A 26265-nucleotide genomic window follows, 5' to 3' on the forward strand; every position below is an offset into this window, starting at 1 on the left:
TGGACAAAAGGCAACCCAGCTAACTCATCCGTGGTATCTCTGGAAAAGGTTCCCACCCTTGAGGTTTTTAGGTATTTTGGGTCAGTCATTTTACTCCTGTTTCACACTCTGGCTGAGTGCATCCCCGTGGAGCTCCTGCAACCTTTCACTTTCCTCTCTCGTTTGGTAGGCAAGGGAGCGAATAGAGGGAGGGGATTTTCAGGATGGTCGTTACAGCCACTGTGTTTTGTATCATCTCAGCCAGTGCTTTGAAATGTCTTACTGAAGATTGTCTGTGCCTGACAGACAGTTTTAAGTCTGGGTAAGATTTCTGAGTCAGATGCCAATAAGGTAAGGGAGCTGACTGGAAAGTTTTGCTTGGGTCGTATGTGCCTGCTGGCTGAGATATTTTTTAACCTTCTGTTGTTCAAATTCTTAATATTTGGTTTCCCTATTTTTAACTGTAAATCAGTTAAAAATAGCAGCACTTCTCAGATGATTTTCCCCATGTCTGTACAAACAATTATATTAATTTTCTGTTGGAATAGAGAAATTTGTATGATTAATACTTTTAAAAGATTAACATTACAAACTGGATTATATTCTACATGCAACTTCTGTTTGACCATTTTTGCACCCCTCTTGCCAAGACATGGCAGTGTGACGAGCTGCAAGGAAGGAGTTTGGGAAAGAGCCAGGGAAAGACCTTTTGGCAGGTTGTGGGGCCTCTGGTATCTCTCTTCTGGGATCAGGATGCACTCACTTCCTAACACAAGACATTTCCCAATGGATTCCAATTGTTTAGGATACAGTAGGTCTCTGGCAGCCGTGGTGCTCAGCTCAGCTTGCTCCTGGGGTCTGCAGGCACTGCCCGGGGGATTGGCTTGATGCCCTCATGGAAAATGTCATCAGGATTGTTCTTGCTTCCTGCAAACTCCACAACCTGTGCAGAGACAGCAGACCTCATGGCTCCAGAGATCCAGAATACCTTGGAGAGCTTTTGACCAGATACGATGTATAAAATTCCCCAAACCCACTCAAATTTCGTGCACATCGGTGCCGTTTTCAAGCTATTCACGGGGACAGTTTTTCCAAGGAAAGGTAGGCAATTTAAACTCAGGCCACATTTTGCCTTCACTCTTAAAGGCCCTTTTAGAAACAAAAGGTTTCACAGTAGCATCAGAAGGATTGTACAGGAAAATTGCTCTCTTTGCTCTATGAGCCCTGATTCCGACTCTGCATCCACCGTCGGTCCTTGTACCTGTGACAAGCAGGTTCAATACCTCGGCTTGCAAGAGAACATACATGGCCTACACTTACATTACAAATACTAAGAAGCAACAATAAGGAACCCCTAAACCCCCAAAAAGCCCAGGAGAGCCCCCCAACCTTCAAAGGCCTGCGTGACTCTAATCCTAACAGCTCCTTTGTGCTGCTGACCAGATTCCCAAACTGGGACACACGCGGTTGAATTTTTAACCATCTTGCATGATTAATTATAAAAACTAAAGGCAACAAACGCTGCTGGCCACCTCCACCAGGCCTTCCATGTGAGTGAATCTGATATTCTAAGCAGGTTTAACCTAGTAAATGCAGTCTGAATGACCTGGCAATGAAGATATTGGGAGGAGTGGAAGATTCCTTTTGGAAAGCTGGATTTGACATGCTGTTATTCAAAGCTCAGTTGGCCAGCAAATGGCAGAGAAATGTCTTCTCAGATACAGGAAGGGGTTTGGGTTCTCAGTCCATCGAGATCCTGGACAAGGGCTGTTGTGGGTGGGCAGCAGGCTCTGGCTTTTGGAGGTTACAAGGTTATGCAACAGCCACCAGATTTCTTTGGGAATGAAAGCTTGCACTGGGACTTATCCTGGCTCTTTCTTGCTTGCCTGGCAGAGAGGGGCCATAACCTGAACTGGGATGCAGTAGCAAGTTCCAGGACTTCCTCACGAGCAGCAGCAGAGGGGCAGGTACTGATCACTTCTCTCCGGTGACAAGTGACAGGATCCAGGGAATGGTATGAAACTGTGTCAGGGGAGGTTTAGGCTGGATATCAGGAAAAGGTTCTTCACCCACAGAATGGTTGGGCACTGGAACAGGCTCCTCAGGGAATTTGTCAGGTCTCCAAGCCTGACAGAGTTCAAGAAGTGTTTGGACAACACTCTAAGGCACATGGTGTGACTCTTGGGGATGATCCTGTGCGGGGCCAGGAGTTGGACTTCAATGATCCTTGTGAGTCCCTTCCAGCTCAGCATTATTTTGGGATTCTGTGATGTTCAAATTATGATCCTCTTCCCTGTAGTTAACAAATACACATCCCTGTGTCTCATACCATCTCCATGTGAGACTTTGGGTGGCTCGCTTGTATTGGTTGTCTTCAACCTTCCTTCGCCCCTTTCCTTTGTAAAATGTTAGTTATGAGACTTAACAAAATTTAATTGTGAGAATTTTTTTCTTGTTTGTGAACATCATTAAATTCTGCTTTTCAATTCTGTAGTACTCTAACTCGATAACAGTTTCTTTCATCCTAGAACTACAGAATAATTTTGGTCGGAAAAGACCTTTAAGATCATCAAGTCCAGCCATAAATCTTACTTCATTTATCCTGATGAAATTTCAGTGGGAAATTCCTGCCACAATCCATGTGTGAGGAGAGGAGAAGAGGACAGGGAAAGAGTTGTCTCTTGTCTACATTGACTAACAAGAGTTTAAATTGTCTCTTGTTGAAGGATTAAACTGATACAAAAAGGAAAACTAAGTTTAGGTGTTTAAACAGATAGAAAGCAGAGATATCACCACAGCATTTTACTAATCAACAGAACCAATGGTTAGTGTGAGGTCAGGCTGTGGCAGGATACATTCCCATGACCCCAGCCTGGAAGAGTAAGGAAATAAAAATTAAAAGTTAAGGGGGAGATTGATCTTTCCTGCTCATTTTATTTGCAACATGGTTAATAATGCAAGCTGATTATCCATTAATCTTCTGATCTCACCCCTGATGAGTTACCAAAGTTGGACTGCAGCACAGAGCTCTGGCCGTGACCTCCCGCTATGGTACAAATCCCACCCGTGCATTGGGATGGTCTGTGTGCCGTGTGTGTGGAAAATTATGGGATCACAGCGAGAGGGGAGCCAGGCTTGCAGCAGAGCTGAGCTCAGCATTTCTTTAGGGTCTCTCCAGGAGGCAGCCAATGCTGTGGGAGAGGACTGCAGGAGGAGATGGTTCCAGTGGCTCGTGAAGGTTCATTGTCAAAATGCTTAATAAAAAACGGAGTGTTCAACTAAATTTAAGACTTTGTGTGATTACCCAGGCAAATAAAGGGTGGTGAGGAGAACTCAATCTTAGAAAAGCAGAAAGTCTTGCAAGGCCCTGGAAGGTTGTCTGCAATGTGATACAGATCTCAACGAGATGTAGCTCTTGTCATATTCACTTTAAAAACTTTTCTCATGTATACACAAAGTGACTTTTTAATTAAAGGGTTATGCAAAGTTTGTGTTCTGCAACGTTTGTGTTCTTAATTTGTTCTTTTCTTGTAAATAAAAAATAAAAATTTTTACTGTCTATTCAAAATATAAAATTTCAGAAAGAGGCCCGGACTGCAATACTGTATTATTTTAGAGAAATTCTTTAAACAGCTCTTAGCCGTGATCAAGGATATAGTGATATATTTTATTTTTAAGTTGTCCTTCAGAGACAAATACCTGATTCTCTTGTTAAATCTTGCAGGTATTCTGGAGTTCCCTGCTACTGTCACAAACCAAAGGAGAGAGTGAGAACAGAGACTGACAGTCTGGCTCTCTGGCTTGCAAAGCAAATGTAAGACATTACTTTTCAGAGACGATGAATCAATCATACACACAAATTCCACAATTAACAGATATTCCTGTTAGGTTTCTGCAACCTAAGTGCACATAAACAATTAAGAGCAAAATAACGCTCCTTTGCATGGCTTTTTACAAAGCTAATGCTAACAGGGTAATAACTGGGCAGGGCAGATTTAGAAAAAATCCACACTGAAAAAGCTGAGGACCCTCCAGAAATGCCATCTGAGAGGCGAAGAGCCCAAAGAATCTCAGGCTTTTCTGTTCATGAAACCCCGCACCAAGAAAATGTTAAAAATCCTGAGCTGAAGGGAAATGTGGTAAAAAACAAAAATTTTTTTTCATTTTCTTGCAAGAAACAAAACCCAATACAGAACTGTGATGAGTAAACACTAGACAGGATACAAAGACAAAAGATAACACATGTGAGTCATCACTGCTGGCAAGGAAAACCTTCGATCGGACGCTGCTGTGCCAGTCACAGGTAGCATTCACTGAAACACCTGGATGCTCTCAGCTCACCTCAAGCTTATGGAGAGCCCTCCTACAGCTTCTTCTTCCTTAATGCCTGGTTTTGGCTGGAATAAAACTAAATACATTTCCCCCAGAAAACTGAAAACTTGCCAACACAGTCAAACACGAGACTCCCAGAGTACAGGGCTGCCTCCAACTGCCCCGTTCCCCATGACTGGATCCCCTTCCTAGATGCAGATCTCAAAATAGCATTTCTCTGGCCAAAGGACTGGCTTGCTGTAGCAACCCTGCGATCAGGAGAACTAGATTTGTTTTCCAAGGGTAATTTTTTCTGCAAAAATTGGGGCCCCCGGCAACGGGCGAGACAGACTGATGAGCTTGAGAGGTGTTCCTTATTGTACACATGCAGAGTAACTGTAATTTGTCACTAAGACTTTCCCTAACTTCACAGAGGCAATGTGAAATAAAATTTAAATAATTTCTTTATAAAAGAGATTAAGTCTTGAGAGATTGCCCAAAGGATCAGACTCTCATTTAGTTACCTTTCAAAGCTCAATAATAACAAAATAACCATATCACAGCATTGTTTCCAGTAGAACTGTTAATTTCTTCCAGCTTTTAAATAATCAAATCTTGATTTCTGATAGAATACTAATGCAGTTAGACAAAAATTGAAAGCAGCCATTGCCTCTGATAAACCTGTTCAAAGACAGACAATGTCCACATTTTCCCCCTGGTTTTTGTTAATATTTGTTTCTATGGGTGTATTTTACCCACCCTGGCTCATCACCACCAACCATCTTCAGCACTTGTGGTCTCTCCAAGAGCTTGATGATAATTTTTGCAGAGTGAGAGCCACACCCCACACTAAAGAAGACCAAGCACTGCCCTGCAGAGCTTTCAGTACATGGCAGGACAGAGGCAGTGCCATCTGCTGAAGCTGCCTGGGACATAATTCTGAGATAAACATCTGTAGCAGCAGCAGTCCTGAGTCTGATTGAACTGGAAAATGGCATGGGTAAGGATTAGAGGAGGAAACCTAGTTTCCCTCTCTATCATGAACACACTGACAATGAGTAAGACATTCTTGTTCTATCTAAGGAGTTTTTGCTACCCTGTATTTCCTGGCAGTGATAACATGTGCCCAGTCCTGCGGGCTGCAGCAACAGTGAGAGCAAGGCACAGGGGCTCCAGGCCAGCCATCGGTGTTTGAGTGCTCTTCTCACTGAGTTTCATCCAGAGTTCCTTGGAGGAGAAGTGTGGGAGACTTGCTTGATCCACTGTCCAAGTGGAATCTAAACTAGCATATGGAGTTCTCCAGTCTGTCCTTGTAGTCGGACGAGGGCAAGGAAAGCCAACAGACCTATGTGCAGGAAGGATCACTTCTGGGAGGAACCTGCCTATGTTCATTTTTTAAATTCAGTTTCATACAGAGGGATCCCTCCAGGTATTTGTCAGATGGAACATTAGGAACTGCAGCAATAGGACAAGGGGTAATGGGTTCAAACCGAAAGAGGGGAAATTCAGGTTAGATATGCAGAAGAAGTTCTTTACTGTGAGGGTGGTGAGGCCCTAGCCCAGGCTGCCCAGAGAAGTTGTGCATACCCCATGCCTGGAAGTGTTCAAGGCCAGGTTGGATGGGGGGGGCTCTAAGCAACCTGGTCTAGTGGAAGGTGTCCCTGCCCATGGTAAGGGGTTGGAACTGGATGATCTTTGAGGTCCCTTCCAACCCAAACCATTCTATGATTCTGTGGCAAATCCCCATTTTGAACGTGGAGTTTATTTGCTCCCTTTTTATTGTACACCAAGGTTTGGCTGAAGTTTTCCAGGGAGTTGTGGGGAGTCTGCACTGGTATTTCCAGTGCAGTCCAGATATTATTCAGTGCTCAGCTCACATGGGAGCTGCACAGACACAGGTCACACAGGAGAACTGACCTGTGTGTCACCTGGCAGAGGAGGAAGTTGTGGGGAAAAAGTTGTTGGCCACAGCCTCCACCATCTGCATAAAAAGATGCTGTAAACTGAGAGACACGCATCGTGATCCAAGGGAGGAGTCCTTCCAAGCTCCAGAAAAACCTGACTAGTACCTAAAAGGTGCTCAAAACTGGGGAGAAAATTGAAGCTATGAAGAGGTGTAGGCCTTGCGTGTGTGCGTGCATGGACATTTCTGTATATGAGGTAAGATCAACAGTGACTTATAGTTCGAAACCTTTCTGTGTCCATTTACCTCGACTTTGCCATTTCTCAAGACATGGATGTTTTCAGGACTGTCCCAGGTGTGGATGTTTGTGTTGCCAGGGTGTTTTCTGTGTCAGCACTGATCTCCAGAGGCCTGGATAGATGTGCTTTGGGACTCGTCAGCGTTCACCAAAGACCTATACCAAGCTGGCTGGAGCCACAGAAAGGGGACAGGGATCTCCGAATCTCAGAATAGTTCACACCCATGTAGTCACCACACAGCAGCATCCTCCAGAGGGAACTGCAGCAGGGATGCACATCAGCACAGGCTTTTGTTCCACGGGGGCCTCACCCTGGAGTTACCAGGAAGGTGGTGAAACCAGGTGGGATGTTCTGATAATGATCCCTAGTGCAGATGTGCTTTATCTCTTTCTTGCTTACTCAGGACAGACATATCACCCAAATTAAAAAGCAAACCAGAGAGGGGATAGTAAAGCTGAGCATCAGCAGCTCAGTATTTGCAAAATACAACTTCACAGCATATTGTCTATAAACTTTACTTTACAGCATTTGTTTTCTCTTTTTGCTTATTTGTATTTTGCATATTTTATGTGCATTTTATATCCTATAGGCAGTTCCTAAATTCAATTCAGCTTTTATTTTTTCCTTCTAATTGATCAGGAACGGTAAGTAATCTTTAGAAAATCTGTTTGTTCTATTTGTTCCTGTCTTCTTCCTAAATGTTTGATGAGTGGGTGATTTGTTTGTGCTGTTGTTACAAAAACCATATGTTGATGTGGTCTTATGGGGGAGTGTTTTTATTATTTTAAGAGTTCAGCTAAGGATGTTTCCAAAGGAGTCATAATTGCTCTTCTAAGTACAAAGGCTGAACAATGACTGGCTTACAAATAATGCCAAAAATCTGTTCAGCTCAGTCTAATTATTTCAAAGACTAAAATCTGTTTCTCAGAAATGTCTTCTTTCCACAGTCTGAACTTTTTAACATACTAAAAAAGTTGTATTTCTGGAAGTTCTCTATGGATCATAGTCCCTGGAGCAAGGGAAAGTGTCCAATTTTTGGTGTATAAGTCACAGAATCACAGAATATGCTGAGCTGGAAGGGACCCACAAGGATCATTGAGTCCAACCCTTAAGTTGTCCTTTTCATGGCTGTGATCAAAACTAAAAGGAATTTTCTGCCAGGAAACTGGCACATCTACTGATACCAGCTGGTCAGTGCTCCTGGAAGCACCTCATGAGGCTGTTTGGTGTCACAGGTGAGCAAGACAAGGTTTTGACATGGGTGATATCAATATCCTCCAAAAATATGAAACTCCTGCTGACATCTGGGGGACTACAGGATGTACAAGGAATGTACTGGTGCTAAAAATGGTCCGTAAACTGGCTGGTCTGTAAGGTGCTGAATCCGACCCTGGCAAAAGGAGAATCCCTGAAAGTGCCTCAGCGCCCAGGAAAAGCTGCTAAAGAGGGAACTACGTGGTAGAGACTCAACTATGTATTTTATATATAAAATATTAGGTAGGGACTATTAGTCAGTGCTGCAGGAGTAAAGAAAATGAGACGAGGAAAATAGCTGTGCCGCAGGCCAAGACCTTGAAAAGGACAGACTTTTCCATACAATTTTCAGAAAAACAATTTCAAACCTCCCTGCTGCAGAGCCTCCTACACAGCCCTCGCAGAGAGCCTTTCAGAGGAGAACTTTAAACAAAGGAGTGCAATCGCGTGGCAACGTTTTGAGAGCAGCAAACAAACGCCACACGTTTATAGGTGCACGGCAGCCAAAATCAGGTACTGATGAAGCTGCTTTCTTGTGGCTTGCAATAAAAAATTAATGGGAGGGCAAAGTATAAAATACTGATTTTGCAGTGAGAGACAACGCGCCTTGCTAAGCATCATAATAGTGCATTTTAAAAACATGTGTGTGTATATATAATGTAAATGTTACATAAACCATGCATGTATTGCATAAATGCCATTAGACTAAATATTATCTGAAATGAATGTGCATGCACTTCTGGTTTTTGTCTGTCTCTGTATATAAAACATATATAATGTAAAATCTATATTATTAGTGAAATGAACTGTTTATTTTTTTCCATAATCCAGCAAGATTATAGAAGAAGTTGGTCCAGTGGTCAAAGCCTCAGCCTGGGATTTGGGTTCAGGTGTTATTGTGTCTCAGACTTCCTCCCTCCATTGTGTTAGGTGGGACCTCTAAGCCTTACCTGCAGTGTGTCTCACAGAGAATTTAAGAGGATAAATAATTTAAAGAATTAAAAACTCGAATCCATAATGTTAAGGGCTAGCTGGATACCTTAGATGAACACAATGGCAAGGGGTTTAGAACTAGATGATCTTTAAGGTCCCTTCCAGCCCAAATCATTCTATAGTTTTATGAAAATAATAATGGGTAATTTTTTTCTGAGGGATTACTTTATGGAAATTCCTGCTCCATGTTTTCTGGCCTGCAGAAGTATCTTTTGCTGATCATTGACTTCTAGGATATCATGATCAGGAGATCATGGGATCTGAAGGGTGGTGTGAACAAAGAGCTCTGTCACGGTTGTTGACTGAGGAATGGGAAGTTGCATTCCCAGCTTTCCTTTGGTTTTGGTCCAGGTTCACGATGGTAGAATGCAAATAGACTTTAAATCATGAGCAAGGCTGGGTTTGGGTGTTCTCACACCACCTCCGCAGGGCACTGCAGACACCTAATGGGAAACCTCTGTCTCCAGAGGACACTCACAGGTCTCTGTGCTCCCAGGGAGATGAAGTTGGGAACCTGGGACCCAGCCTCTCCAGGGTATCTACTCTGTACAGTACCTGAACCCCTGGAGCAGCCGCCTGCTCCTGACCCTTTGCTGGAGCTTCCTGGCCCTTCCTCATCCCAGCTCTGCCACTGGGTCATTGAAGGGACCACAGCCAAAAGCCATTCTGCCCTAAAACCAGGTGTGGTGCAGGGAAACACATCAGGAAAAGACACAGCCCCATTCCTGTGACTTAGATCTGCAGAATCTGTGATTTTACCAGGCCCCTCAGCCGGTGGTGTGAGCAGAGGAGCAAGGGCTGGCCAACACTGCCTCTAAACGTGGGCTGCAGCCAACAAACACGTCCACAGCCTGGACTCTTCCAACATATTTTCGCTGGTTCTCAATTCAAAACCATCCCATATTATTCTTCTGCTTCGGAAATTATGCTGAAAAGAATTCCCTTTCCTAGACTTCAGTTAATAATGGAGTCCCTCAAACTTATGGTGAATTTACGGGAACAAATGCCATTGTTCCCTACCCAATGGAGGCTGTAGGTTACAAATACAGGGACAGGCAGAGCTGGGGCTTCAGGGGAAGCCTGAGAAGCAATTTTTTATCTATCTTTTTTTTTTTTTTTTTTTAACCAAACATATCTTACAGTCCTTCCTTGCTTAGTTTGGTATGGTAGACTTGCATTCCTGGCTCCAGCTGCTGACTATAACGGTGTTGTTCATATTTGTTAAACAAACCAAAGAGCAGAAACCTCTCCCTTAGTTGGCTATGCCATAGCACAAAGACAAGCAACTTTAAAAAGAAAACCAAAACAAACCCTAATATTAAGCTCTTTGCAGGATATTTTCTTATGGAATGTTCCCTGTGTTTTCTTTGGGGCCGTAGTAGCCAGAACAGCCAACTGAGGATACTACTGAGCATTGTTAATCTAAAGTAGAGGATCGCTCCTTTGGGAAAATGGAGTATTTTCATGAAGGAAAATACTATTATCTATTTGCTTTCCTCCCAGTAGAAAAGCAGGTATTGGAGCAGCTTTGGTATAACACTATCCCTGTGCCCGTTACTGGGGGAAGCTGGTGGGACAGATGGGGTGGTGGGCTCCCCAAAGCTGAACTGCAGCCAAACCCTAGGGCAAATTTCTGGTTTAGCTCCTAGACAGAAACCCACCCACCAGTTTTCTTTGGGAAGAACAAGAATTCAAATATTGGTTTGGCCTGAAAATTGTTCTGGCTACCCCGAAGGCAAAGGGGAGGTGATTCTACAAAGCCACAAGAAGCAAGTATTTTAATTCACAAATCATTTCCCTGATTTAAAATGCTAATTTTTATCTAACATTTTCCTCGCTCCAAAACCACATTGGGTTTCAGTTACGTTTCCTTTGAAACCAGAAAGCAATCGTGCTGAAAGGCATTAAAAAGAACTAAAAATACACTTTTTTTACTCCCTCGTTGCGCCTTTCTCTGCCTCCTCAAATGTCAGAGGAGCAAAACTGGATGATACCATTTCATGGATTTGGGGGCAGGAGTGAATGGTGCAAGGAGCCATCAGGGAATCAGTATATTTAACACAGAAGGGGTATTTCAGAAGTTCTTAGCTAGAGCTGGTTGTGGCCGTGGTGGAAGAGAGCTGGCAGGTGCTCCTGTGTTTAACTGAGCTCACCGAACTCGTGGCATTTAGAGCCCTCTTTCTGTGCCTGCTCTGTGCAGTTACATTCCATGCTCCAGGTGGATTAAAACCCCTCAAATGCACAGGGTGACAAAGGGAAACCTGTGGTCAGTGGCGGAGAGAAGGCAGCAGCTGCTGAGGGTTCCCTGGGCAGGGACCTGCCAGGACACCAAGCGCTGGTTTCACAGCCCTATTTGTCAAGAGGGATAACTCGGAGGTGATCCATATCCGAGATGCTGCCATTAGCAAGAAGATAACATCCCTCTGTCCCTGTAGTCTCTGTTTTGAAGGAAAGGGAGAGAAAAAGCAAGTTCCTCTTTGTCTCGGGAGCAGAAGGAATGCCGTTATCCTGCACGGAGGCCGGAGTGTGCAGGGCACTCGAGAGCTCTGTGCTGTTCTGACACCCGATGTTCTCACAGCTTGCACTGCTGCTTCCACCTGTGCAAAGCAGGTAGGAGATATTGCCACACTGTCCTGTCAGCCCATGCTTTGCAAAACTGTGTGTGGCTCCAGACTGCACAGAACAGAGGGGATACGGGCCTGCTCCTGGCAGGGTCCATTCACTGCCCTTTAATGGCTTTTTATTAGTTTGTAGTGAAATGTGAGGAATTAATCACAGCTCAGTTACGCTCATAAATACATCGCTGTATTTTAACGTGTGCGTGCAAGTTTGTCTGTTTTTAATTACCTGGCAAATGTGAAATTAGGATACTAAGATCAAAGAATTCAAATTTGTCCCTCAGTGAAAAACGTCGCTGCCTCGCCACACAAAGCCAGGCTGGGAATGAACATAAAGAAGCAGGGAACAGGGCACTTCCCCTCCTGGCAAGGAGGAGGACTGGCAAATGCAAGAGTCCAGACAATCTGAGGAAAAACGGATCCTCCTTGTTTTTCACTCCCACATTTCCTTTCCTCAGCTTGAAATTCACTGTGCTTTTTTCCATCAAGTCCTCACCTTGGCCACTCCATCGTACTTTTGAGGTGGGGCAGGTGATCCTGTGGTTCTTCCTAACCTCCTAGGGAGTCTGCTTTGGGTTCAGGCAGCTCTCTGTCCTCTCAGCTGGTTCAGATTTATCCCATTTCTCTTTCTTCTTTTTTTTATCTGTATTGGTAGTACTGGATATCCCAGTTTATTTTGGCCTTGCCTACTGGGAATGTCAAGTGAGGATAAAATTAAACTGTGGGTAGACAAAACATAAGGAGGTTTCTACAGTGAAATATGATACATATTAAAATCAACTCATTCATTAGCACTCACATTGTGAATTTATTAAAGGCTCTTAGTCAACAGACAGAGTTCCTAGTTCAATGTCTAGTGCTGCAAACAGCTGCTTTCTGCTTACAAAATAAATGGCATCTTCCACTGAAAAAAAGAAAAAAATATATAGGGATTTTTATTTCTTTCCAGCAAAGTCTACAAAAAAGTCCTTTGGCACCTCATACATACAGCAGCCACGGCCTGCCCCAAGTCATTGTGTTCACTAAAGGGCCTCCTTGTACAAACACTGTTCAATACATAAAATCCTCCTTCTCACTTCTGCATATTAATTTATGCTGACATCAGAAGAATTTGGATAACGTTTCTTAAAATCCCTTTAAATTCTTAGCTCACACTGAGATTCCTGGGCAGTGCTGAGGTCTGTGCCTAGAACTCAGCTGTGATCAAAGTTGCTCACGCAATAACAATATTGAAACAAGGAATGGGAGCTTTCCAATGGAATGGACCTTACATCCAGCCCCTCTGATCAGGCCAAAACACCTTCCGGCCTGGGATCAGTGGACATTAAGAACTACTCAACCATACAGAGAAACAGGAGGAATTCTTTCAGGAAGTAGCAAAATTAGAAAGCCAAAGTGTTTCTGCTCTTCAGGTGAACAAAATTAAACCAGGCAGCAAAGCGGAGTAGAGGAGCAGGAAATGGGATGTAAGGGGAGCATGATGTGATCCAGGCAGGCAGGTGCATCCAAGGGCTTCAGCTGGGCACCTCGGAACGGTGCCTGCTGGAAGGTGACTCGTCCATTATGCAAACTGGCACCACGTAAATCAGGAGAGAGGCAAGAACCTGTAAACACCTGCTCTGAGCTGGAAGATTTCTGCAGCTTCTTATTGGTTATTACAAAAGATACACAGCTGTTTTTCTAAATATAGAAAAACAGACAGTAGAAATTACTACAAAGCACTCTGGATTACTTGAGTTAAACAAGGGCAAGCAATGCTTCACTTTTTAGTGCAAATGCTATTTACAGCATCATTCCCTGCACTAATTTTCGCAGTTACACAACATGTTACTGTTCCACAGAGTCGACAGGACTTTGGAAGTGTAAATGAGGAAAGGTCTCAGTCACAGCGACAAATTAAACGACCACAGGCAATTACTGTGAAATCAGAAAAAGTATATTTATACCACACATAAAATTGAGCTTCTTTATGATGATACTCAAAGAAAGTAAGTGCAAATAGATCCCTTAGAAGACAGGGGTAATAATTACTGATTACACTGTGGTTAGGCTGTTTATGTCTAAAGTATCAAGTGCAATCCTACAAGGTCTTAAGCCATGCTTTAATAGCAGCCATTGATTGATCTTGCTCCTGAAAAACATTCTGGTTTCTAAGTTACCAAACATCACATTTTATTCTGTTAACTTCCATTTATTTTTATTTGGGAAAGACGCATATTTTGCAGCACAGTGGGCATTATATCAATTTCTTTCATAGTGATCCCAGAGTAACCTCTACACTAATGACATCTGAATTAAGAACAGAGCAAAAGATTTTTCACTCACAACCTCCCAGCAGACAAATAGATCAATAATCCAGAATTATTTGGCTCTTTCATAATTCCCCGTATAAAATAACTACTTTATGCTTGATGTAAGAGTAAGATGACTAATCCTGGCTGTTGCGGAAAGCAGCTGTTTGCTAAACCCATCTTCAACTCACTGCAAATGAAAATGTCATCTGTAAAGGTCTCTCTTTTTTTTTTTAGGATAATTCATCACAGTGATTAGGCACCTCCTGAAGCAAGACGTTATCGACTCCTGGTTTGGAAGAGTTAATTCACTGTGCTGCAAACTGATGTAAAATGGAGGAATTGCAGGGAAAGAAAGTTTTAGCTTTCATATGAAAAATGAGCAGAATGAAGCTGAGAGAGACATCAAAAGGAGCTTTTTATAGAAAGCACTCTGTAAAGCTGAATCACAGAATCACAGAATCAATGAGGTTGGAAAAGACCTCTGAGATCATTGAGTCCACCCTGTGACCCAACCCCACCTTGTCAACCAGACCGTGGCATGGAGTGACACATCCAGTCTTTCCTTGAACACCTCCAGGGACGGTGACATCTCCCTGGGCAGCCCCTTCCATTGTCTAATCACCCTTTCTGTGAAGAAATTCTTCCTAATGTCCAACCTAAACCTCCCCTGGCCCAGCTTAAGGCTGTGTCCTCTTGTCCTGTCACAGGCTGACTGGGAGAAGAGGTCAAACCCACCTGGCTACAACCTCCTTTTAGGGAGTTGTAGAGAGCAGTAAGGTCATCCCTGAGCCTCCTTTTCTCCAGGCTAAACACCCCAAACTCCTTCAGCTGCTCCTCATAGGACTTGTGCTCCAGATTCTTCACCAGCTCCATTGCCCTTCTCTGGACTCACTCCAGCCCCTCAATGTCCCCCTGAACTGAGGGGCCCAGAACCAGACACAGGACTGAAGGTGTGGCCTCACCAGTGCCTAGTATAGGTGGACAATCACTGCCCTGGTCCTGCTGGCCACACTGTTTCTGATCCAGGCCAGGATGCCATTGGCCTTCTTGGCCACCTGGGCACACTCCTGGCTCATGTTCAGCTCCAGTCTCCCTGTTCACTCCCAGCACTCTGGTCAGCAGGAACACTGACCCACAACTGGGCTGATGTGATGCTTGGGCCCTTCTTACAACACCTCCAGCTGAGCTGCCCACCCCTGCAGCACCCAAACCACATCAAATGTTACTCATGAGCCCTGTTATTTCCTTTCCTTCCAGTAAATCTTCAACACACATCTTTATACAAAGGCAGGCTACATCCCAGAGACCCTGAGGTAACAGAGAGAATGCAGTTCTGGTTGGGACAATGCCTAATTAAAAGTGCTGCCACTTCTTCCCGTAGGTAAAGGGATAATCTTGGCCTCCAGACATTTTTTTCCTGGCAGATATGGATTTCCAGAGACTGAAAATCTTGTAGTCGATCTCTCCATATGTACAGTCTTTAAAGAGAACTGAAATAGATGGCAGAACTGAAAAATAAGACTGACACAGTAAATCACAATGATTTATGAGCATTTAGGGATATGGGAAAATTTACTTGTTCCCATTTATTTAAAAATAAATACATTACTTATTTATAGTCTTCATTCTCATGCAGCACAGAGTACTTTGGTGCTGTCTCGCCAAACTGAAGTCATTGGATTTTACCAATTATAGGGTCAAATTCTTGTATCCCTTGCATGCCTGCATATGCAGTTTCAGATGGATGCAGTACAGATTTTAGATATTAAAAACCTATTCTATTAGTCATCCTAATACATCCAACCAATACAGAATTAATCACCGATTTTTCCATGTCTTTTCCTATCTAGTTTAAATGTTCAAAGGAATGATTTATGCTGCCATGTAGACATCAGTAACTAAATGTTTGCTAATAATTAGCCTGAATCTTGTATTTTTAAATTTCATCTATTTTCTTTCATTTTACTTAATGAGTTGCACTTTAGTTCCCTACCAGATGCTGTAGGGCTCCCTCAGGTTATCTACTTCAATTGTACATCAATCCTGAATATTTAAGCCCATTTTAGAACTACACACAAGCATGTGGCAAATTTGGGAATGGGATAACCAGGAAGCACAATAAACACTGTCAATATTCCCTTTTTTTTCCTGATAATTTTAGTCTCTGAAACTGTAAACACATAATGTCAAACCTTGGGATCCAAACCTTAGGGAGCTTAGTAACTCCACTCACTCCTCAAGAGATTGCTAATTAAGATAATCAGTAACAATTTCATGTTTGGGTTTTTTTTTTACATCTTGCTGTTTAAATCATAACTTTTAATCTCCCTGCCAGTTTTCTGTTCTTTTGTAACTTCCCTAGTTATTTTTCTGCTAACAAGATGAAACTGAAATCAGTATTTCAAATGTGATCACAGAAATTGGCCAGGAATACCACAATTTGTTGTTTTCAGCCTGCTTTTGCACTATTTCTTTCCTCTCTGGTGTTTGCATGTCAGAATTTATGTTAATTGACAATAATCAGCTTCCTTCCTTTTTTTCCTAAATGACTTATCAGTTTCCTTCTTTTGAAATAATTACAAAACTATGGCTGGGAGTACAAAATTTTGTGCAAAACTATTTATCAATTAAACAAATGAGTCTGAACTACGAAAGTCCACAGAAAGTCTGCAGGAAGACTGTCGGACATAAAAAACCAGCAAAAAACCATTTAAACTACCAAAAAAACCCCCCCAAACCTTGGACAGAAATATAATTTGGGATTATGGATGTCTACTGTAAAGACAAAACACCACAGAGTGTGTTAATACAAAAGGAAGAAAACAGTAAAGACTTTATTAAAATTCTTGAGATAAAGAATCTTCAGGGACATCAGAATCCTGAGTATGGCCTTCTCCCTGCGAAGTCTGTTTTATGTCACTTAGCTGAGAATGAAAAATGAATTTACTCTGTTTTAATTAAATAATCTACAGGCATTTGGAACCATTATTAATTCATGTTTGGCTGAAAGTAGCAGTGAAATTTTGAAACATATGAGAACAAATTAAGGTTATAAAGTTCAATATTTGCATGATTACTTTGATTTATGGGAATAAAATCAGCATTTTTCCCCCCTTGTCACAACACTAGGAAGCTACTTACCTATTGCACAGTTCATTAATTGTTTTTTCCTTATTTGGTGTCTGATTTTGCAAAAATGGATGTGGCATAAAACATAACAAGACACATGAACAGAAATGCCAGACTATTTAACTAGATGTAGCAGCAAAAGAACAAAAAGAAATCATATTTTACAGAGGATCCTATGAATGTTTATTTGCCGGCTTGACAACAACCAAAAAATGGATAAAATGTTAAAAGAACCTGCATCATTGACTAATAATAAAAATTCTTGGGGGTTTTAAATTACTTTCATGTCCTGCACTTTGTGATGTACTAATGTTAGGCCTGTTGATGATCCTCAGCCCTGCTTCAAACCCTCTGTGCTGCAATGGTCATTTAAACAGCATCCAGTCACGTAACAACTACTTTTAGTTCATTCTGGTTTTCCCATATCCTGCTCAACCTTTTATTCCTTAAACGTGATCTGCTTTAGCCTTTTCCGGCTGCATTTACACTGGGAAGATGTAAAAATGTGTCTTTGCATCTTCTCCACAAGACTTGTCCTGTTTGGTTTGGCTTTCACGGAATGAAATACTTTGCAGTGTTGTATTTTGTGTTCTCATCATATCGAGTTGAAATCTCGTGGATGCTGATTCACATCTTGGAACCTGCACTGTGTGAACAGCTGGCAGGGTTTGCCCTGGTAATTCCCCTGTCCTCTGACAGCTGATTCCTGATCCCTGAAAGTTCCCTGAAAGTTGGTGGAAAATCCTTCACTGATTTCAGTACAACCAGAATTTGTCTCTGACCAAAACACAATTAATATGGGGAAAACTTACAAGACAAATGCACAGAACACCCCGTCAGTTTTGACATAGCCCTCTGATGCACAGATGGGTCACTAATAAAGTATTTAACCTCTCCATACACCTACTTGGAAAAAAACAACAGAACCACCTGAATTTGGAAAGTTCCACCTGCTGAACTGTGATGCAGCAGTGCAAGCAAGATTTATCATGTTATTAGCAATGTTAAGGAACAGGATTATTTCCCAATAACTGGTGTTTTTACATCGCATTACACGTCATGTCACAAATGCGCAGTCCCCAAATATTTTTGTTTACAAGCTGCCACATGGAGAAGCCAACTGGCATGTTGTTTAGATACTGATTTCTGACACGTGCTTTGTATACAGAAAACCCTGATTTATGAAATGTGAGATAGAAACTTGTCAGGTTTTTTTTTCAACATATACAAAAATAACTGACAGCACATAAATCACGACAACATCCACAATACATTCCGAAAAGCTTGGACTGCTCAGTTTTAAAATCTGCTGCGATTTTGCAAAATAATATTTTTTAGTTGATTTTGGATTAAATTTCTTATAATTTATGCAAAACATTAATATGCTGGATGCTTTATGGACAAAAAAAGGCTGATAATCCAAGTCTGATGCAGTAAGATTGTGAGTGAAATATGACAGTGAGGAGACAGAGAGGAAGGGTAAAAGCTGCAGCCCTTCAATCCATAACTCAGAAACCATATGTGCATCTTGTCAACTCGGATGAAGTATTTTAAAACGTATTAAATGTGGGCTAATACAGTGGCTAAAGTTTGTGCAACTTGTCCTCAATTGACCTGGGTGGAGCTATGCTAATTTACAGTAGAAATGGCAGAGAATTTTTTAGAAAGACAAAACTACTGTTATTCTGTACGAAATAACTGTAAACCCTTTAAATAGGGTATTTTCTCAAGTTAAAAATTTCCAAGAATAAGTATAAAAACTTTTTTTTTCTCCTTTGTTTTGTTCTTCTTTTACTCTTTCCTCCTTTTACCCTCACCCTTTTCTTTCCCCCTCTTCTGATTTGCCTCAGAAAAAAAAGAATGCATAAGGACAAATAAGGAGGATAAAGATGAATATGGCAAGAGTTTATAATGTTTTAGTTTCACTGAAGTTAAATGAAAATGATAAAACACAGAAGTTCCCACAATAATGTTACGTTGTCTTTCCACTAAAAATGGCAACAGAATAAAAGGTTGATGTAGATGAGGTAAGGTCTAACAATCTAAAGAGGGTGTCTTATACATTTTGTTTTGCAATTTCTAAAAGTGACTCAGAACACAGAAAACTCAGAGCAAAATTCATCAACTTGATCTAATGGCTTTGTCTGTCTGAAAAGAGAAAACATCTCCTGCATCAGGGGGAGCACAGAAAAAAAGCCTCTGGAAGAAGCAGCTTGACAGAGCTCTGAGAGTGGCATTAACCTCAATGAAAGGTAAGTGCCAGTGAGACTTGGGTGAGTAATTAGACAGGGACAGAATTAAGAAGAATTTGAAAGCTGAGATTGCCCATGTTGCTAATACCTTTCTTTAAGTGCTGAATAATCTTTAAAGTTGCCAGTCTTCCTCTGTGACCTGGCCTTGCTTATTCCTGCAAAATCACAGCTTTTGTTGACATCATTGCCAACAAAAGCAATAAGCAGGGTAACAAATTTACTGTTTGTTAATTACACAGTAAAATGCATGAAAAAGCACATATTTTCTTTAAAAGAAATCACAGTTATAACTTAAATTTTATGTGTAAATCAGGATGGGACACAAATTATGCCAGATGAAACACGATGCAGCCTCAGATTGACACCATCCAACAGCACAAGTAGACAAGACCTGGGCTTTAGTCCCCTGAGCCCTTTGGGGATGATCATCACCATCATTACACATAATGCTCTGACATTTTCCTACAGAAACAAGATCGATTTGTAATGGATAAATAAATGGACAGAGAAAACTGAAGCAGAATTGGAAGATTTTTTTGTTTGTTTTTTTTTCTGGGCACAGCACCACAGTGCTGACAACTTCCCTGGCGTTTAAAGATTATTCCAAGTAAAGCATTTGGTGTATGATCCCTTGTGCCCCAGGAGCCTATTCTGTAAAGAGTGTGACCCTGAGCACTCCTCTCCTTTTCTCCAGGCATTACATCCTTCTGCATGGAGTTCCTAACACTTCCTGCACGTCTGTGACCATCCTGCCCTTTGCAGGTACCTGCTCTTCACTGATGGTTTCTGGCAAGAATTTCTTTTCCTGTGTTTTTGTTGCAAGAGAATAACCCACGTTCTGAAGCCAACTACTCTGCCTGCACAAATGCTAAGTAGCTTCTCTAGCATCCAGTAGGATATTTCACTGCAGTAAATGCATTATTTTCCAAATAAATTACTCTGGAAATTAACAGTTCTCTCCCTGAATGATATAACTGTTGCTGACAGATTATCTGACAGCCTAGATGTCAAAATATTTTTTGCAGTGTGTGCTTGCAAAATCTTCCAAATGTTAAAAGTGACTGTCAGGATTTTGAGCTTGGATGAAGTTCACTTAATTTCAGAAAACAAATGGATTTTTATATATTACATTCAGTTGCTTTGTTATTGAAGTACAAATTGAAGTAAAGTGAGGGCAAAAACCCACATGAGAAACACAGACATTTTTCTAAACCAAAACACTTTCCATTAAAAAGAGAGATTACCTATGGATAGGACTGAACAGTGGACTGGAGACAGGTCAAGTGGCAATGAAGAGCCTGTTGTGGGGGATGACACAATTTCTCCCTCTGCTTAGAAAAACGGCAGGACGTGCTTTGCATCAATTTTACAGCGTGACAAGGAAGAATCCTGGAAAAACACACTTGTGGAGCACACACATCTCCCCTATAAAGAGATAGAAATCCAAAGGCTGAGCAGAGAACTGTGCAGTGATTTCCATTACAAGGCTGTGGAGGACAGCCAAGGAAGGACAAAAAGAACAAGAGCCATCTGAGAGTGTGTAAATCGGTTCAGCTGAAAAGTTATTTTTACAATATTGTTATTGATGTGAAAAAATAAACAATGGAACCTTCAGGCATCAGTCTGGGATACAGGCTGGCTGGTTACCTCTATTCCCACACGTTTCTCATATGTACAGGAATGAAAGTCTGCCCCAATAACCTGCTGGAGGACTATTCTATCCAGACTTTCTTTAAATGGAAAAAGAGTTGTTGTTTTGTTCAAGGATTGTGCCCCAGACTATAACACACAAAATCATATGAAAGCAAAAGGTGGTGCTGACAGAAAGACTTTGAGAAACTTCTCGTACAGTACCCGCCCTGCTTCTCCCTGCATTAACTGTTGCAGGTAATTCCTATTTTTTTTCTCAGGAATTTGAGACAATGCCATGCCAGCAGCACCCAAGCTTGCTCCTATGGCAAAAGCTGACTCTGTGCTGGGATGACTGCCTTGAAGTTTGTCTGCACACGTGCCACAGAGTTGGGATCCAAATTTTGAACCCACGTTGTGTCGCGTGATGAGGACGATCAGGAAAGGCAACGCTCCGAGCGCACTGCTGTTGTGAGAACTATTCATGCAGGTGATTGTTATTCCCTGGCTGGATCACAGGATACAGGGTGGCTGGGAGGGGGCCAAATGAAGTGCTCTGGTAGGTCTCAGTCTCCTCCTGAGGAAAGAGTAATAGATTTTCCTGAAAAGAAGTCATGAGGAAATACGACAGGAAGCCTTTAATGATCTGCTTAAGAGATAAGACAAAACATTGCTGGGTATCTCTTTATGATTAAATATCTTTTGTAATTGTTGGACTCTGTCCTAATTAGCTTTGATACATCAGAGGGCTGCTTTGTGAGCTGTTTGGTTAAGACATGTTGTTCTGTTCTGCTTCCTTTCAGATGTTCTACGGATAACATTATTAGGCTTACCTTTTTGTTCATTCACTACACTATTTCTGTGCTAGTAGGACATCACACATATGCTCTTAATTTGATTCAATCTCTGAATAAACTGTCCAACTTTAAAAAAGAGATTTATCTCATTCTATTTCAGCACTTGTGCATCCTCTGATTCCCTGAAAGCTTTAACTGGTTCATTAAAGCATGGGTGTATTTGAATTCACATCTCCCTTTCTTGTAACACTGTTGAAGTACCCAGTATTTTACCATAAGTTGTCCAGCTAATTCTACTAATACACAAATAAATAAATAAACTATTTCACTAATTCTATTCTACTCTTTTCAGGCTCTGAATCTTCACTAGTAAGTCCACAATACGGATTCTGTTTTCATCTTGAACCTCTCAGTTCTTTGCAATTAACACCAAGATCCCAAATGCTGCCTCCTGTACATTTCACAGCAAGAAGTTATTTATAGAACCCGATGGTTTAGATTAAGCAAAACTCTGCTGAAACTGGAGGATGCAGTTACACCAAATTCTGAGGACAAAAGTGAGAAGCAGTTGCACTTCTTGGAGGAATTAGAACCTGTCACACATTGTAGCTCACATGGCAAAGCAGATGATGGATGCAAATGGAGTTTGCTGGGACCTGAACACTGACGTGGCCCAAGGTAATGAGCTGTGTATTCTTTAGAGGAGGTGTATCTTTGAGCAGAAAAAGATGCTATAAAATTGAAAACAGCCAGAAAAGTGATGGAGCGTTTTTCTAGAAAACATTTGGAACTCTGAACAGAAACTCTCCTGATTTCCTCCTGTATTTCAGATCAGCTCAGTTGTTTCTGCTCTGTGGGCTTGGTGAAGAAATATGTTTGCCTGCGAAGAAACACGCTCAATAAATTTAATTTACTAAAGAAACCTATCTGCAAGACCATGTAACTGTTTACATCAAAAGAAGTAACAATGTGTTAGAAAATAATCATAAATTTCCACAAAGCAGAACTTCATTTATCTCTGAAATAAAAAGTTAACCAATTTCCACACATTGCAACAAATAAGCCTGTACACTTCCATTTCCTCAATATATGCTTGGTTTCATTAAATTTTACTGAGCTAAATCTTATGTGTTCCTCATCAATATAAATTTGGCCAATCTGCAGAATCTGAAATGCTCTCCCTGATGTAATTTTACTAGTTACACTGAAGTCATTAGCTGGTATTATTCTTCCATTTTAAATACCCACAGGCATGATTCTAATTTCGAGTACACCAGTTAAGCTTCTAATACAAACAATTACATGTTCATGGGGAAAAACTTTCTGAATATTAATGTACAGCAGGAATCTCACAGCACACGTATTAAGGCTGCAAAGCCAGGAGATAGTTGTTAAAAGTTTAATTTCTAACCTTTAACCTTCATGGTCTTTATTGTTTATTCATCATTACTTTAAACACTTTCCTGAACTGACAGCTATGATTCCATAATGGAAACATTTCAAAGCTGTGCTTGAGAGGGAGTGGTTAGCTCAGGAAGATAATCTTAATACTTCTAAACTTAAGAATTAATATATTCTGAGGATTATTTTCCTATATAACCTACCAATTTTATCATTTGGTAAATGCTGTTTCCTTTTTAGCCTTCCCAGCTGTACAGAACTTGCTCCTTTTAGACCAGTAGGAAAGAAATGTGTACACTTCTGTGTGTACATAAGTAAGCCAGCAAGTATTATCTGGAAAAATGAGTTATTCCTCCTTGTGTGTGGATCAGGGTTTTGATTCCCAGCAACAGCTGCTCCATCAGTGCAGGAACAGCACAAAAAGAGAGATCATGATAAGGACCAGCAGCAATTTGTCCAACTCTTCCAACTCAAATCTCACTAACGGGCAACCAAATTAACAATTACTCAGAGGTAGTAAGGAGTTAGTCACAGGTCATTTCTACGGCTCATGAGCTTTTGTAGGTACCAGGTTTTTGTAATTTTTAACTTGCTTTTTATTACTCTGATAGCAATCTGCAATCAACCTCACAAGATTCAGTCGTCTTACTGTATTGGGCAGCAGTGCACCAGCTCCTCAGGCACCGCTAGGAATGGGATGGACATCCTTAAAAAAAAATCTCAGGATTCCTCACAGCAGCTGCCAGCAATGATGCAAGATTTACTAACAAGACAAGTTTTAACTGAATTCCATACAATACTCAATAATACAATCACCGTACCACCCGTTTTGGCATTTCATATTAAAATGATGTTACCCTTAAATATTTTTCAGTGTGCCACATATTATGGCATGGGAATAATGACCATAAAAGTTGTCTGGAGCTTTCAACTCCCCTCCGGAAGTTCGTGTGGTTTTATTTGTTGTGGGGGGTTTTGTTTGTTTGTGGGTTTTTTTGGTGATGTTTTGTTTGGGGTTTTTTTCTGTTTGTTTTTGGGGTTTTTGTTCATTTTTTTTTGGCAGTGGGGAGGGAGGGGAGCTGGTTTCTTTGTTTTTAGCTGAGGTCATCTCAATGACTTTGCCTCAGTTTCCAGCACGGCATTGTAACAGCTAAATCAGTGTTGCTGAGGGATGGCAGAGGGTTGGTAACAGTGGCTGGGAAGGGATTGTCAGAGGCAGGGTTTGCTTTCCCCAAATTCATGTCATGTGACCCCATTCTGAGGCACCGTCATTTTGGTTACCCAGCTGTGTAATTTTTGACAAAGTGCTGACACAGTCATTTGTTTGGGTAAGACTGGGGAGAAAACCCAAATCCCACGTGATCGTTTCTGCTTTTTGCCAGACACGTTGTCATTTTAACAGAACATTCATGTTCTACACAACCAGAGGAAAACTATGACAGCCACAGAAGGAAGAGCTGGAGTAAGGGACTGGTCAAGAACTGGCTACAGAAAAGGCCTCTCCAGCCAGTGGCCAAACCTACCTCGTGCCTTGGCTCTCTTCTCTCCTCACCACCTTGTTCACAAAATCACAGGATGGGTCAGCCTGGAATGGACCACAGTGGGTCATCTGGTCCCACCTCCCTGCTCAAGTGGGGCCATCCCAGAGCACACGGCACAGGATTGTGTCCAGATGGCTCCAGAATATCCCCAGTGAGGGACATCTCACATCCTCTCTGGGCAATCTGTTCCCGTGCTCGGTCACTGCACAGGGAAGTTCTTCCTCATGTTCAGGTGGAACTTCTGGGCATCAGTTTCTTCCCATTGCCTCTTGTTCTACTGCTGAGCTCACCAGCTCCTGACGGATTCTCCCTTTCTTTTATGCTGCCAACCCACCCACTCATGGCAGGGTTTAAAACCAAACCCCTCCACCTGGAAGACAGAAACTGTAATCCTCCTGCTTCTGTGTCCCATGCTTTCTTTGCAGACCACTGACAGATAGCATTTGCATTGCAAAATTAATAACCCTAAATAGATTTGAAAAAATTCAGTTTGTTCATAAGAGAGGCTTAACAGTGGCTATGAAAGAGTTGTTCTTAACTAAGGATACACATTGCACTTAGTTATGTTTTCAGAGAGACTTTGCAGGATGTCTCCATTAACATGGGCTGATGTAACAGAAACCAGGAACAACCCTGAATTTGCAAGAAAACCTGTGTCTTGTCTGATTTCCTGAATAAAGTTCCAATAAACATTCAAACTTTGCAAGATTATCTGAACTGATCCATTAAAAATGGGACTTTATCTGTACTGAGCAGAAAGTCTCTTCAGAAGGTATTGCAGAACCTGCAGGTGTGGCTTCTTAGCATGGTGGGATTATTCATTAGAAATATGCCTGCACTTAAGGGACATGTAATGAAAACAAAACAAACCAATTAATAAAAAAAAGAACCAATTACATGATTGACAATAGTATTTAAATTTTAAAATAACACATTTGTCCTCCATTTTGTACAGTAAACAACTGTAACCTGAGCAGGATCAGTGTAAATTTCTTAAGATTATGCCCCAGTCATTTTTGTGTAACTACCCTTGGGAAGAAGAAATGTATTCAAGTTCTTTCAAAACTTTTGGTGTTTTGAAAATAGAGCCAATTGCATCGTTACTTGTGTGGTCTCTAGACCTCCAGTCACTTGGATTCCTATGTGTAAGCCTGTGAATTCAACAGGGGATGTGGATTTTTTTTGACTGAGAGGAAGGAATATTAGAGGGACTTTCTTCTCATTGATACTAAGAAGCCACTGGACAAGCGTTTTGTCATATAAAGATTTAAATCCACAACTTAGTGAAATTTTGTGTATTCAGTACTGGTAGAAAAAGCACCAATTTAAGTGAATCAAGGCTTTGGAAAACATTGCCCATTGCAGCTTCCCGTTGCTGCTCCTTCTCCCAAGAGCATTTTGTCCCACTGAGACCAATGGCAATTTCCTTCCTCTCACTGGGCTTTCAGTTTGGGATTATATATCCATGGAGAGAAACACTGCGTTTTAACTTTCCTCGCAAGAGTAAACCACCACAGGGCTTGTTACAGCCAAAAAACCAAACCAAAACACTCCTAGAGAAGAGCTCACAAACTGATTTCAGTAGTACTGAGTCTATTTATATAAATACACAACTACAAACATTCAAACATAAACCGAACTACACCTTGAGAAATTTTAAGATGGGAAATTCTCTCAACCATTCCTAAGGATTTCCTGTTTCGCAGGTTCCCAAGTGAAGCACAGCTGATGGGTGGAGGAAGCCAGGGGAAAATACATACTTATAGGCAGGGACAGCTTTTGGTTTTATGAATGTCAAGCTGACGGTGGAAACCGCTTGTCTTCCTCACACCATCCTGGTGTGCTCCACTCTGTGATCCAACTCT

The 26265-nt window shown here is 41.5% G+C and overlaps 1 long non-coding RNA gene across 1 annotated transcript; it reads left to right on the forward strand.

Moving 5' to 3' along the window:
* The first annotated feature begins 21083 nt into the window (after positions 1-21083).
* Positions 21084-23776, forward strand: LOC120323055. Its single transcript, XR_005563144.1, has 3 exons — positions 21084-21151; positions 21811-22136; positions 23471-23776. It is a non-coding gene; the product is annotated as an uncharacterized LOC120323055 (long non-coding RNA).
* Positions 23777-26265: the final 2489 nt, after the last annotated feature.

Source organism: Pipra filicauda, unplaced genomic scaffold (assembly GCF_003945595.2).
Source record: "Pipra filicauda isolate LSUMZ 115617 unplaced genomic scaffold, ASM394559v2 scaffold18_size4552066_pilon, whole genome shotgun sequence".
Classification (NCBI taxonomy): domain Eukaryota; kingdom Metazoa; phylum Chordata; class Aves; order Passeriformes; family Pipridae; genus Pipra; species Pipra filicauda.